The 14,273-nt window shown below is 39.7% G+C and overlaps 1 protein-coding gene across 1 annotated transcript in view; it reads right to left on the bottom strand.

The window, feature by feature from the left end:
* Positions 1-14,273, bottom strand: part of LOC137259319 (uncharacterized) — an 86,030-nt gene that overhangs the window by 11,979 nt on the left and 59,778 nt on the right. The window lies entirely within an intron of this gene.

Here is a 14,273-nt window from a genome sequence, read left to right as displayed (position 1 = left end):
ATGCAAGTTACAGAGCACTTAATCAAGCTCTGCTGAAAAGCCACAAGTCACATCAATTTTTGAAGAAATATTTGAGCCAGACAACATTTGTGTTCAAGGATTTCCATGCATGAAGAAATATTCGAACCAGGACACTTTTTGTCCTAGTTGTTCAAGGATTTCAATGAGACTATCATTGTATGAAGAAATATTCGAGCCAGGACACTTTTTGCCTAGTTGTTCAAGGATTTCAATAAGACTATCATTGTATGAAGAAATTTTTGAGCCAGGACACTTTTTGCCTAGTTGTTCAAGGATTACAATGAGACTATCATTGTATGAAGAAATTTTTGAGCCAGGACAGTTTTTGCCTAGTTGTTCAAGGATTTCCATGAAAATATTCCAGCGAAGACTCATTTGCTAGTTGTTCAAGGATTTCTGTGAAACTATCAATCTGTGAAGGCTGCCAGTACTTTATAAGGCCTCAAACCTCATCTGTTCAAGGATTTCTGTGAAACAATCAATCTGTGAAGGATGCCAGTACTTTATAAATCCTCAAACCTCATCTGTTCAAGGATTTCCCCTGCAACCCATGAGACTGGCACTGAATGACACAAAGTGCAATCAACATAGACTGTAAGGACCTTTCTAACCCCAAATCCCCTAAGAGTAATCTATAAAGTACACCAATGTAGTGAATATTGTATTCAGTCAGCTACAGGTTCATACATTGCAAGTCCCTGGACATCAAAAACCAACAATGCGTTTCTGTTAAGTATTTTTTAACTTTTTTCAAATACATTAGAAGCATCAAAATCCGCGATGTAGAAAAGAAATTAAGTTTGTTCTCCAATGAAGAAGCATCAGTCATGCAGACTCCAGAGTCGATAAATAACGTATAGCAATACGTCCCACTAGACAAACTAAATATTTTGCTATGCAGCAGAGAAGGTCTGACTGAAGCGAATATGGCCCAGCCAGACATCAATCAGGTGCCGGTGATGCGGACTGTTTGGGTGAATTCCCAGGGTAACTTTTGATGAGAAACTGATGTATCTGCAACTACGTGGGGGACGGGATGACTTAGTCCTGCATCGTCAACATGTCGTATACTTGTAGTTAGGATGATTGGAAGGAGACCATGTGAAACTTGTATAAGTTCATTTCGAATGAGTGAGTTTGGTTTTGTGCTTCTTTCAGCAAGATCCAGCAACATCATGGTGGGGGAGACCAGAAATGGGATTCAAACATTGTACCCATGGGGGGAATCGAACTCGGGTCTTTGGTGTGATGGGTGAAAGCTCTTACCACCAGGCTGCCCCACTGCCCCAAGTTAACTTAGAAGAATGTTTTGCTGTGATGGGGTCTCCTTCATATCTGATACGTGTCGTTCTGAATGACTACCCATATATCAGAATAGACAATGAGAGAAACTCTCCCACCCCACCTCACTTCCTGATTTTCCAGCCTAACACCTCCCTGCTTCCTCAACCTCCATCAAATACATGAGATACATGTTGTGACAGAGAACCAAAGGGACCATTCAGAGACAGAAACCTTTGAAACTTTCCCAGTAGACCACAGTGGACAGTAATTAGCGGTCTGTATTTAACAGGTCCAAAATAACATTTACTGAACTAGATTTACTGAACTAGCAATACAAAATTCACTGGCCACCAGGCCACTGCAAACTTAGTGAGATCCTGATGAAGTTTTATTAGCCAGGCACCACACAATTTTCACCCACTGCCCCTTTACATCACCAACCATACACCAGGAATACACAATTTAACAGTGAGTAAGTAAGTTAGCAATATTCCAGCTTTATTCCAGCTATGTGACAGCGGTCTATAAACAAATCTGGACCAGACAATCCAGTGATCAAAAGCATGAGCATTGATCTGCACAAATGGGCACTGATGATGTGTGTACACCAAGTCAGCGAACCTGACCACCCGATCCTCGTACGACAAGCATGGGTTACTGATGGCCAATATTGTAATCCTGATCTATACAAGTATCACTATTTAGGAGAGAAACCCTGCTTGCCTCACATCCACCCTCTCCTCATCGATGTTCCATCAACCATTTCATTCCAAGAGAATGTCAGACCACCCCAGACAAATCCTCAATCTTGAGAGCTACATGCAGACCCCTTTCCCAGTCCATCCCCTAAATGACCCCCATACATGATGGATTCACCAGATATTCAATATAGGAGGCCCCTGGGAGGTGAAGACATTTCTCACTTTGACCCAAGGGGTGTTAAAAGAACATTATGTGTTTACCTTGGAATCAGACAGATTGATAGATTCCTGTATCACAAACAGATGCACAGAGGCCATCTCTGGTGAATACTGGGGCCTTGTGTGGAAAATACTGAAGCGGTGTGTGGTGAATTCTGGGGACCTGTGTGGCGAATACTGGGCCCTGTGTGGCGAACACTGGGGCCTTAAGTGGTGAATACTGAGGCCTTGTGTGGGAAATACTGAAGTGGTGTGAGGTGAATTTTGGGGCCTCAAGTGGCATATACTGGGCCTTTATGTGGTGAATACTGGGCCCTTGTGTGGTGAATACAGGGGCTCTGTGTGGCAAATACTGGGGCCCTGTGTGGTGAATACTGGGGGCTTAAGTGGTGAATACTGAGACCTTGAGTGGTTTTTAAATACTGTTTCAATGATTTAATTTAAATTTACGGCACTGCTAATACCAGTGAACCACATGTCTCTCCAAGCAGGTCGTGATGACCTTGAAATGAATTAATCACTCAATAATTGAGATTTTTGTCAGGTTTATAATAGCTTCTGAAGATTATTTATAATTAATGTGACACACACAGACTCCTCCTTTTGGGATCATTTCATCTCCAATTTTCCTGGACAAATTATTCGGCAAGCTGTACATGATCTATGTTGCTGATGACAAGCCCGCATGATGTGATGCTGATAATCTGTTTCATGTTAAATGCCTCATCTGGCAATATTACAGTTTGTAAAACATTGAACATGGAAACTCAAACTCTCATACATTAAATGAAACACTGAGAACAAGTGGGGTCGGTTTAAGTTAACGCTCATCACATACCCGCACATGAATTTGTTTCACTGTTCCAACTACTGTACTTAACCCCATGTACCATAAACTAGTAGTAGTGATTTGAAACAGTGATTGTTTGTCAAACAAATTTTATCCTAAACTGACTAAAATTCTGAGATTTAAATGAGCAATAAGCAAGGTAAAATTATGAGGATTCGCTATCTTAATTTCACTTTATTTGATTTCCATTTTTGTTGTGAAATTTCCATTGATACATTTTCTCGGCAAACAGACTATTGCAAACTGAAGCAATATTGTAGCCAGGACAAACATCTTGACTGTTCAAGGATTCCCATGAGACTAGCAAAGTGAAGCAATATTGTAGCCAGGACAAACATCTTGACTGTTCAAACATCTTGACTGTTTAAGGATTCCCATGAGACTAGCAAAGTGAAGCAATATTGTAGCCAGGACAAACATCTTGACTGTTCAAGGATTCCCATGAGACAAGCAAAGTGAAGCAATATTGTAGCCAGGACAAACATCTTGACTGTTCAAGGATTCCCATGAGACAAGCAAAGTGAAGCAATATTGTAGCCAGGACAAACATCTTGACTGTTCAAGGATTCCCATGAGACTAGCAAAGTGAAGCAATATTGTAGCCAGGACAAACATCTTGACTGTTCAAACATCTTGACTGTTCAAGGATTCCCATGAGACTAGCAAAGTGAAGCAATATTGTAGCCAGGACAAACATCTTGACTGTTCAAGGATTCCCATGAGACTAGCAAAGTGAAGCAATAGTGTAGCCAGGACAAACATCTTGACTGTTCAAGGATTCCCATGAGACTAGCAAAGTGAAGCAACATTTCAGCCTGGACATGACACTTGTCGAAGGATCTCCAAACTACGACCTTCATAGGTTGCTAAGGAGCATCACAGGTTGCTATGGGCCCTCTCTAACCACATCCCTCTCTCTGTATGGTATACAGTAAGCAAGATAACTAGAGTATGAGATTATTCATCCAACAACAGGACAACCTTGTGATGATGACATGATGGACTGATATACAACCAGGATATGACGAGACATGAAATAAAGAATGTCACGGAACCTGACCACTGACATGTTAAGTGACCTGATATGACCAGCATGGGCTGGTAGGGACCTGTACTGTTTAAATGAATCCAGAGGCCAAGTCTGTCATACAGACCCTGAAACAATATATCCAAGCCCATGCAAGTCAAGAACATGTAGCAATTCTAAATTTCCTTAGTTTCAGTATTCTGATAATTAAGAGAGTCTCAGGGCTCTTTTTCATTATATTTTATGTTTTTATGAACTTTTTTCTCTGTAAAATATGATAATTTTATTAGTTGTTAATCTACAAAGACCCAGTATGTAGCATTGCGAGTGTGGGGGACTGGTAATGCTGCTGTGTGGGAATATTCCATCCCTCACTCATTTCTTCGCTTATGTCTTCTCTCCTTCATTTACTATGGCGGTGGGGTAGCCTAGTGGTTAAAGCTTTTGCTTGTCATGCCAAAGACCTAGGTTTGATTCCCCACAATGTGTGAAGCCCATTTCTGGTGTCCCCCGGCATGATAGTGCTAGAATATTGCAAAGAGCGGCATAAAACACAGCTCACTCACTCACTTACTCTTTCATTTATTTAAGCCTTCATTCCTTCCTTTACTTGACCTTCATTTATTTCTTTACTCATTCACTTCCTCTCTCACTATTTCCTTCATCCATCCATCCTTCACGTATATTGCTAAAATTGACGTAAAACTAAACTCATTCACTAATGCCTTCACTCCATTTATTTATGCCTTTATTCCTTCATGCCTTCAACAAGTCCTATACTATGCCTTCAAACATGTCATTGTTTCCAAATTGTGTTGATTGATGCTCATGCTGTTAATCAATAGTTTGTAGAGTCTAAACATGCTGCCGTCATACAGCTGGAACATTGCTAAGTGAGGCATTAAGCAAACAAACAAAAGAAATTTACTCTCTTCCCAGTGTCTTGTTCACTGTTTTGTTTGGGATAAGCCATCAGGTCAATGTGAACTTCAAAGTCCATCATTGATTTGGAATCATCTTCACTGTGATTCCATTACTGAGTGAGCTGTGTCAATACATAATTGATAACAGATGTAGGCTTCACTTACATTTGTAATGGAGGCAGATGAGGATGAACAAACTTGGGGATACAGTTTGGCAGAGTGGAGTGGCAGAGAAAGTGAGTGAGTGAGGAAGAGTGAGTGGAGTGGATTATGAGAGTGAGAGGGATGGTGGAGCAGAGTGGAGTGAAGTGGGGTGGTGTGGAACTGAGAGGAGCGGATTATAAGAGTGAGAGGGATGGTGGAGTGGCATGGAGTGATGTGGAGCGGTGTGGAACTGAGAGGAGCAGATTATAAGAGTGAGAGGGATGGTGGAGCAGAGTGGAGTGAAGTGGGGTGGTGTGGAACTGAGAGGAGAGGATTATAAGAGTGAGAGGGATGGCAGAGCAGAGTGAAGTAAGGTTGAGCAGAGTGGAGAGAAGCGGAGTTGATAGGAGTGAAGTGGAGTGAAGCCAAGTGGAGAAAAGTGGAGCAAAGTGCAGTGCGTCGAATGGAGCAGAGCTGAGCAGAGCAGAAGAGAAATGAAGTGGGGTGGGGTGGGGTTTGGGTTTAGCTGAGAGAGGGGACACCAGAAATGGCATGACACATTGAGTGAGGGTGGTTGTTTGGGAGGCCTGTGGTGGGATGTTTGTGTAAGTATGAGGTTAAGTGAGAGACAACATAATTGTCTTCATGAATGAATGAGTTCATCAACGTAACACTGCATATGTATGTGAGTGCAGATTTCAGAGAGTGCATGAGTGAGTGAGCTCTGGATGAGTGACGGATGAGGGCCAACACTTAAACTACTGGTACCTGTCATGTATGCACAAGAGCTCTGTTCTTAAACTGTCACTGCTGAAGTCATTAGCAGTGCTTATGTAGTGGCTATCAGCTGAAATACTCATCAGCAGTGAGTAAACAGAAAGTCTCGGGGGTGAGAAGGTGACAGAAAGCAAGGAGAGATAGAGTGATGAGATAACAGACGGGTAAGGATGAAAGCAGGAAGGACAGATGGAGAGATGGTAAAGACGGAGGTTATAAGAGATAAGTTCAGTTTTACATAATCCTCAGCAATATTCCAGCAGTGGTCTGTATAAATAGCATCTGGACCGGCTAAGAAGGCTAAGAAGGAATGAAAGAATATGAACAGAGAAGGTATAGAACAAAGGCAGGTGAAAGGCTGAAGGGAGTCTAGATAAAGTTGGGAAGGTGTGAGGGGAGGAAGTACGTAAGGAAGGAGTGGAGGTTGGGTTTAGGAGGAATGAAGAGAGAAAGCATTAGCAGAAGTAAAGGAAGGAAGAAGGTACAGACGGAAAAGATAGACAGAAAGGAAGCAGCTTTGACAAGCAACTGAGTGAATGTGTCTGGTTATATGTCACTTTAGTAACATTCCAGTAACATCAGGGCAGGGAACACCAGATTTGAACCCAGGTCATCGGCATGACAAGTCAATGCTTTAACTGCTAGGCTATCCCACTGCCCTCAAAGTACCTGAACTCACCAACCTGAACAACAAAATCAAACTCAGTTACCTCCCATGAAACCAACCAGGCAATATATGGATACAGTTCTGTTGTATTGGACCTGACTGTTGAACAGATGATAACATCAACCACATGATATAAATTACAAGCATCAATTATTGGCACCATGCATCAGTAGAACCTTCCCAGAATCCAATTGTCCCCTGACACTGCATCCAGCTCAGACCATTTCTCTAATTATGGTAAATCGAAAATTGGGCGAAATGAGAGAAATGACAAATTCAAAATTAAAAATGTTCCAATTTCATTAGCCTGATCACCGAAAAGTCGGCATGAATCACCGCAGCCTGTTCATGGACAACTTGGATAGTTTTGCCCCAACTTTTAAAGTTCAGCGCACATTAGTTTCAATGAAACTAGCATTGAAAGTTTCAGCGAAGTGATAACTGCGTCTGTTGACGACCTAACATCCCTGATACCCTAATTCAGCTAAACGAGGCATTGATAGGGAAATAGTTTTATTTTCATAAATGGGAATTCTGATCTTTGGCAAATGTTTTCCCTGCTTGGCTGGAGATGAAGTGGAATCGGTCTTGCAGACATGGAAACATGGTCGGTGCTGTCACTCATCCTTCAGTATGCTTCATCAGTTTGGCTGTTTGCACTACATCGTTTATCAGCAGATTAATATCACATTATCTGCCTTTGTGGCCTATGAGTCATAGCTTATCAATATTGACATGCTTTAGTCATTGGGGCTGTGTTGAGAGACGGGTCAGTTATGGTGGCACTTTAACTGAGTTAGTGAGTGATGGGCTGGTCAGGCATGCAAGGGATTCAGCAGAGTGGGTGGGCAAGTGAGTGTGTGAGTAAGAGGGTGGATGGCTGATTGGTTGAGTGAGTAGGTGGGTGGCTGAGCGGGTGGGTGCACACACTGGTATGTGTGTGTGTGTGTGTGTGTGCGTGCGTGCAGATGTTGCAAATTAGCTTAGGAAAACCAATAGTAATAGAAGAATTTAAACAAAAAGAGAGCCATCGAGAAGCCAAAAGGTTAAAGCACTTGCTTGCCACACCAAAGACGTGGTTTGATTCCCCACATGAGTACAGCATCCTCCTTCGTGGAATAACTGACATACTGCTACGACAAAATGGTAACATTCTCATCTATTCACTTAAACCAACAATTTCTGGAACAGATTAAAGACGCCATTCCGAAGCCTCAGAAGATAATACATGAAGAGGTTTGACATCCTAATGTACTGCATTGCCTAAAAATTCTGGGCAGTATGCGCATTTACCAAATGGCGATGTCTTACTGTATGGCGCCATGGGCCCATGACGACTTGCACATGGCTGCTGAGGCATCGAATGATGATTTATGAATATTTCAGAAGCAGAAAAGATGAGAAACATAAACAAGGCATTTGGCATTCTTCAGCTTCATTCAAACATAAAGAACCCTTACTTCAGAATTTTAAATTCAAGACTGACATAAATGCAAATAATCAAGGTTTGGGGAAGATTTTGTATCTGAAAGTGTGAAGGAATCATATAAATATTAAAGTTTCTCCCCGGAGAGAAACTAGCAATCGTTTTTATTCAAAAATACAGTCCAACTGCACAAATGACAGTAGTATTTGATTTTCGCAATATGAAACAACATCATGAAACTTTCAAACCAACAAAGGGCTTTACACAAATACCTATTGGATCTGAGCATCCCATGGACACTGGGCCGTGATGCTGTCAACTGACTATTGGACTTCAGTCTTCGATTGTGGTAAAATCATGTATGATGGGGTCAGAAAGATTTCTAAGGAGTCTACATTCTGACTACAGAGGAAGCTGTCTAAACCGGCACTCACTGGGACTGAAGAAATAATCCTGTTTAGACAGATTGTAGAGCTACAACTAGACCTGAACCAGTTTTATCCCTCTCAGATACATTGTTGCATGCAGTTTTAATGCAGATTAAATGGTGACAATACACATCTGACTGAATCTTTGACATATGCCAGATTAGACAGGACTAATTACTGTATAAACACATATTTGGGTGACTCATTTTAAGCAGAGATTTGGAATTTACAGCAGTCTGATTGCAGAGCTTTTAAATGATGATAAATGCACTAGCTATGGGCAGAACTCAGATTTTATGCCGGTGTTGAAAACTTGCTGGATTCGACAGCTGTCGGATTTGACAACTTCCATTGTATATCAAACATTTGGATGTATTAATCGTTAGTCAGAAAATGTGAAACTTATGAAATTATTAGTTTTCCAAGTTTTCCCAGTTTTACAGAACATGTTTTACAGAACATGTTTTACAGAACATGTTTTACAGAACAATGTGGTCAGATTGCTTTGGTTATGTGCTAGCCAAGTTTTTACCGTAATTCTGATCATTGGAACTAGATGTCTGATACTACAATGCCATTACATCAAATAGATAAATTCTTTGTTCTTACTTTCATAATTTTGATTCTTTGAATAATGATATTTTTCTGTGTAAAGCAGAGGTGGTGGGGTAGCACAATGGTTAAAGCTTCAGCTCATCATGACAAAGACCCGGGTTCGATTCCCCACATGGGTACATTGTGTAAAGCCTATTTATGGTGTCTGCTGCTGTGATATTGCTGGAATAGTGCTAAATGCTGCATTAAACCATTCTCAATCACTGTTTAAAGCAAATTCAGTTGTAAGAATTCACTGGCCATGTCTTCCGACCTTTCCACTACAGAAAAACAATCTGTGAAATCCTGAAAATTGAAGAATTCTGTCTAGGACGAATCATTCCCTATTCCAACTGTTATCAGTTATTGTCATGATGGTTAGCAATAAGTGATAAACTAATTTATGGTCCTACTGGAGTTATCACATGGGCGATATTGCTGCAATCGATTATCAGTCCTGCCATCATGGTACAGATTGCATCACAACTGTCTACAATGCATCATAGTGAGTGAGTGAGTTTAGTTTTACGCTGCACTCAGCAATATTACAGCTATATGGTGGTCTGTAAATAATTGGGTCTGGACCAGACGATCCAGTGATCAACAACATGAGCATTGATCTGCGCAATTGGGAACCGATGACATGTGTCAACCAAGTCAGCGAGCCTGACCACCCGATCCTGTTAGTCGCCTCTTACGACAAGCTGAGTCGCCTTTTATGGCAACAATGCATCATAGGTAATTGGAGTACAATTAAGTGAATCAATCAGCACACTTGAAACTTATGTATATTTGAAATCAGAAGTCTTTTCAGAAAGATTCTCTATATTCATCTTGAAATTGAAAGCATATGACTACCCTACAGAACAGAAAATGAAGCTTTTCATGTATAAATATTATATCTGTTACAAAATAAGAATTAGTTCCCTCATGTAATTATGTCTTTCTTTGATTAATAATTACTCATCACGATATGGCTGAAGTACTGCATATGTGACGTTAAATGTTAACTCACTTAATTAATAATTAAGGTGTTTCAACTACTTTCTTTAAATTAATGTACACGTCTAAATGTTGGATTTCATTGACTTCAGTCATTTACAAATCAAACCATTACCCAAAAACGCCATTTGGAAAAAAAAGACTATTATCCACATGACTGATTCTGGACATCTGAAAGTGAAGAGGGCTTCTGTTGAAAATCGGATGACTGTTCCAGTTGATTTAAAGCCAATTTATGGCAAAGATCTAACAGCGATAAGGAACATGAAGGAATAATGTATGAGAGAATTTCTTCTTCTCAGAAAACTAAAATACCCTGCATGTTTGTCCTTGAGCATCCCCCCAGGAGTTTCCTGTCCAAGGTCAAGGCTATCATCATTTCACACCATTTTAGAGACTAGCTGCCAGCTGTCTCCCAATGAAGTTACAAGCTCAGCCTCACTGATGTAACCTGTGATGTAACAGACGATGTAACCAACGGATTCTGTCTGAATCTGGCAGCATACCCCTTGCCTGATTACTCAGAAATGGCTAGATTTACTAGATAACGTTGCTCATGACAGAGGAAGATGTAATCTGTTTTTGTTTTGGGTGCAAAAGCAGCATTTTTGGTGGGCACGATTTACCAGCAATTTGTGTAATTGCCACAACACTGGTGAAAACAGATCCATCTGGTTGCCATGGAAATATCTGGTACTTTGACCCAGATAATGATTGCTCCCCTTGTCGTCATATCTCATTTCCAGTTGGAGAAACAAGTTTCTGGGAATATAGCAGAAGACAACACACTGGTCTGATTGATTTAGCACTGTTGTAAAAGTTCTCCTGCTCCATAAAACAATATACATACAATGAAAACATGGAAAAAGGATGTTTTATGTGTCAGATTAGAATTTACTGTTTTGTGGAAAACAACTTTCAGCAAAACCAGAGGTGATTCGAATGTGTTAATTTGTGAACAGTGAACTCAGCAATTTTGAGACTGTGAATACGTGGGATAAATAACTGTGCTTGGACTAGACTTGGATCTGATGATTGATAGTGTGAGCAACCATGTTGTCAGGATTGAGGGTTACGATGACAAGAAATCAGTTATATCATCTGTGTGAACTCCATGACCTTTCAAGTTGCCTCTTATGACCATTTGTGGTTGGCGAGGAAATTATTACACTGTATCTCCTTAGTTACAATGCTTATTTGTTTGTTTCTTATGAACATTACAGCTATAAACAGTTAATAATAGAGTCTGGCTAGCTATTCTCGAAACGTTCGTAGCCCTACGAACTTCTTATGCCCATTCTTAACACATTGGCTACGATCAAAGTTAAGAATTCCTAGTGCTACGAACATTTCGAGAATAAGGGCCCTGGACAAGATAATGCAGTGGTTGATGTCATGAGCATCGATCTGGGATACAATGACTGTATGAATGATATGGAACACTGATACCTAATTAGTGAGACAACTATTTTACGGTAACCCTCGAGGTTAAAGTCACTAGCAGTCAAAGGTTAGTAGCACTTCCGACCCATAGGAGTGAGTGAGTCAAGTTTTATGACTTTAGCAATATTCCAGTAATATAATGGCAGGGGAAACCAGAAACTGGGTTCACATATTGTACCCATGTGGGGAATCGAACCTGGGTTTTGGGCACAAATCACTAGGCTACCTCACAAATAACAACACAATGAGAAACATCTTTCAAAATTTATGAACAAAATCAATTTCCTTTTAAAAAGAATAATTAAATGAGAATTGATATTATTAAAACAATCCTACATAGATGATGATTTAAAATATATATCCCTTGTCACAAGATCATAATGGAGTAGATTGATTTTTATGACATTTTAATGATGATTCATGTTCCAGGAGGGGGTGGGGGGTGGGGGTAGCCTTGGGGTTAAAGTGTTCGCTTGTCACATGGAAGACCCAGGTTCGATTCCCCACATGGTTACAATGTGTGAAGCCCATTTCTGGTGTCCCCCGTCATGATATTGCTGGAATATTGCTAAAAGCGGCGTAAAACTAAACTCACTCACTCACCACATACAAAAAAATCACTTTTATGATAATGCTGGAATATTGCTAAAAATTGGTGCAAACCTCACTCACTCACTCACTACTCACTCACTCACTCGTGTACAAGTGGTCACGGCCCTGTCGAAAAGATCATGAATTCTTCATGAAGACTTCATGAAGTTTCTTCATGAAGAGTTCATGAAAACTTCATGAAGAATTCATGAACATTAAATGAGACATCTACTTCATGAAGAGTTCATGAAGATACTTCATGAAGAGTTCATGAAGATACTTCATGAAGAATTCATGAAGAGTTCATGAAGATACTTCATGAAGAATTCATGAAGAGTTCATGAAGATACTTCATGAAGAGTTCATGAAGATACTTCATGAAGAGTTCATGAAGAGTTCATGAAGATACTTCCTGAAGAGTTCATGAAGAATTCATGAAAATTAAATGAGACATCTACTTCCTGAAGACTTCCTGAAGAGTTCATGAAGATACTTCCTGAAGAGTTCATGAAGACCCCCTGAACTGTTCATGAAGACTTCCTGAAGAGCCCTTTCAGCCTTTTCCTGCAACACAAGTCACATAATCTGACCATGCCATGCAAGCTGGCAGGCAACATATAAATTCATCACCAATAGATGTAACAAATTAAATATCAAGCAGCAAAGAGGACACAAACAGAAAACTAGATTTGGATGGGATTTCCTTTTTATTCAAATCTTCAGCAGAAAATTCTGATTAATTATTTAAAAACAACACAAGAACCTGTATCCAAACACTGTGCTCTAGAATTAAAGAAGCTGTCATCCATATATACTTGTTCTATCTTTACTACAGCTTGGATGTCAATCAGTCTGTATCCAGGAAAATGAACTTATTCAGGAACACCATTTCATGCAGTAGATTGTAATATACAATTTCAGAAAGTGTAATCCCTTTAGACTATATGTTTTTTAAGTAGACAATGAGAGTCACAACCAACAGAGAATTTACAACAGGGCCTATAATCATCTACCTGGAAGTTGTACATGGGGCATCACAATTAATCTCAGAAGAAACAGGATGGAAGAACCTTCAGGAAAAGCAGTGGTAACATCACTGAAGATGCCCACATTGGTTTAAGAATGGCTAGTGACTGAGTGAGTTGAGTTCCAGCAATACCACGACAAGGAACCCAAGAGAAGGGCTACATACATTGTTCTCATGTGACGAATCAAACCCAAGTCTTCAGTGCGAAGAGTGAACACTTTGGCTCAGGAATATAATCATTGAGCAGAACTTCATATTTGTGTCTCAACATTTGCATGATTAGGACCATTTCCTCAGAATCGCCCCCATTTCCTCAGAATCGCCCCCATTTCCTCAGAATCGCCCAGTGGAAATCTGAAAAACATTGTAACCAACAACATTTAATCATAGTCTTTCCATTTCAAAGAGTCTAATGCAAATACTGAAACTTTGTTGTTTAAAAAAAAATAATTGCTCAAAATGTTAAGTATATATAACTTGTTTCAGATAATTTTTCACCTGATTAATTAAACTATTTTAAATAATTAAAAATTTTTTTTAATACAAAGAGTGCATATCAAGTAACAAAACTGGCTTCTAAATCACTAGTCTACATTCATGATCAAATATATTCTGAAATATCTGCATTTCCCAACACATCATAAAATAGAAAAACGTATCTTCATGTAACTCAACCTATTTCCAACTCAAATAGATGACTAAACATTGTGGCACATTCACTTTTAATTTACAATCGGTAATTATTCCAAAACTGAATACAAAAACGACAAAGAGAAAATGAAACATCCCTGAAAGTGCCTATAGCAATTATCTCCCTTTTCATTTGAATTTATTTTGTTGTTTATAATCAAAGCCAAACAAACTTAGCACCAAACTAGCACCTTGAACTCTGACACCATCTGTATGTGCTCAGATTTAAGTCACCAGCGTTACATGCCCCTGTGTAAGTCCCATCGTACACAAAGTTCGCATTATCATTCAGTACACATTACTGATTTTCCTTCTGAGACTAAGAGACATACACTGTGTAAAAACAACACTTGATACACTGCTATACGTTTAAAAAATGTTTCTGTCATTCTCCTCAAAGAGAGTTGCTTATCCCTTCACCAATGTTTGTATATGCATATTCCGGCACTCAAAATAATT

This window comes from Haliotis asinina, chromosome 13 (genome assembly GCF_037392515.1).
Source record: "Haliotis asinina isolate JCU_RB_2024 chromosome 13, JCU_Hal_asi_v2, whole genome shotgun sequence".
Classification (NCBI taxonomy): domain Eukaryota; kingdom Metazoa; phylum Mollusca; class Gastropoda; order Lepetellida; family Haliotidae; genus Haliotis; species Haliotis asinina.
This window is presented reverse-complemented; position numbering and strand designations above follow the sequence as displayed.